Source organism: Mastigoproctus giganteus, chromosome 3, assembly GCF_048544385.1.
Source record: "Mastigoproctus giganteus isolate SK-2022 chromosome 3, ASM4854438v1, whole genome shotgun sequence".
NCBI lineage: Eukaryota > Metazoa > Arthropoda > Arachnida > Uropygi > Thelyphonidae > Mastigoproctus > Mastigoproctus giganteus.
Window position 1 is genome coordinate 10,371,530 of NC_143577.1, and position 994 is coordinate 10,372,523.

At 33.6% G+C, this 994-nt stretch overlaps 1 non-coding gene across 1 annotated transcript; it reads right to left on the bottom strand.

Moving 5' to 3' along the window:
• Positions 1-322: 322 nt before the first annotated feature.
• TRNAL-CAA (transfer RNA leucine (anticodon CAA)) lies at positions 323-438 on the bottom strand. Its single transcript has 2 exons — positions 401-438; positions 323-369 (listed from the first exon to the last, which is right to left on the bottom strand). It is a non-coding gene; the product is annotated as a tRNA-Leu (tRNA).
• Positions 439-994: the final 556 nt, after the last annotated feature.

A 994-nucleotide genomic window follows, 5' to 3' on the forward strand; every position in this document is an offset into this window, starting at 1 on the left:
TAGCTTTAACTTATTCTCTAAGAAAAATAATAATTCTCATCCCATTTAGGCCTTACTGGGCAGGACTTGGCACATCACGGCCTTAGTCGCCCTTGCGCCATAAAAATCAAAATCAAATCAAATCAACCTTTCTGGGAAATCAGTTCGTATACAAGTTGTTTCTTTGGAAGGAATAGGACGACTTAGTAACAAAATACGAGAGTGAAGATGAAGATCAGAAAGTGTAATATCTGATTTATATCAATAAAGGGAACACAAAGTAATGAAAACTAGAGAAATGAAATTGAACATTTTGCATACTAATCGAAAAAAGTTATTTCTCTGTCATAGAGTGGGATTCGAACCCACGCCCACATATGTGGATCAGAAATCACAACCATACTCTGTGGAAGGAATAATCCTTGAGTCTGGCACCTTAGACCGCTCGGCCATCCTGACAGTGTGACAACTAACATCATGTTCCCTTACTGAATGTTCCTTTACCGAATGAATGCTTGCAAACGTGTAATTAAATAGGATTGCGTGCACATCCCCATTAATTTGTATAATTTGTATTAATTAAGAATAATATTAAAATGTAATTCTTCTAACATAATACTATAAAAAACTTTGACACATGTGGTTTTGTTGCTAGACTTGTATCAAAACAAATTTTACCATGAAAATAATATGGCAAATTAATGTTACAATTAGGGACTTATACTTGGTAAGGGGCAATTCTACTACCTAAAAACAAGGTCACCTTAACATGCAAAAAAAAAAAAAAAAATTGCATTCTTATAAGAAAGAAATACGTGCAAGGACATTGCCCATTTTTGGGTTCACGGTTGTATGTCAGGTTTAGTTTCATGTTTGCTTTTTGTATTACTTGAATCATTATTCAATTATATAATTAAACATTCATTCAGAAGGAGCACACCAGTCTTGGGATGTGTTTTATCAGATCGTAATTGGAGTAAGAGCAAGATTCTTAATAAATAAATCACTTAGGAAT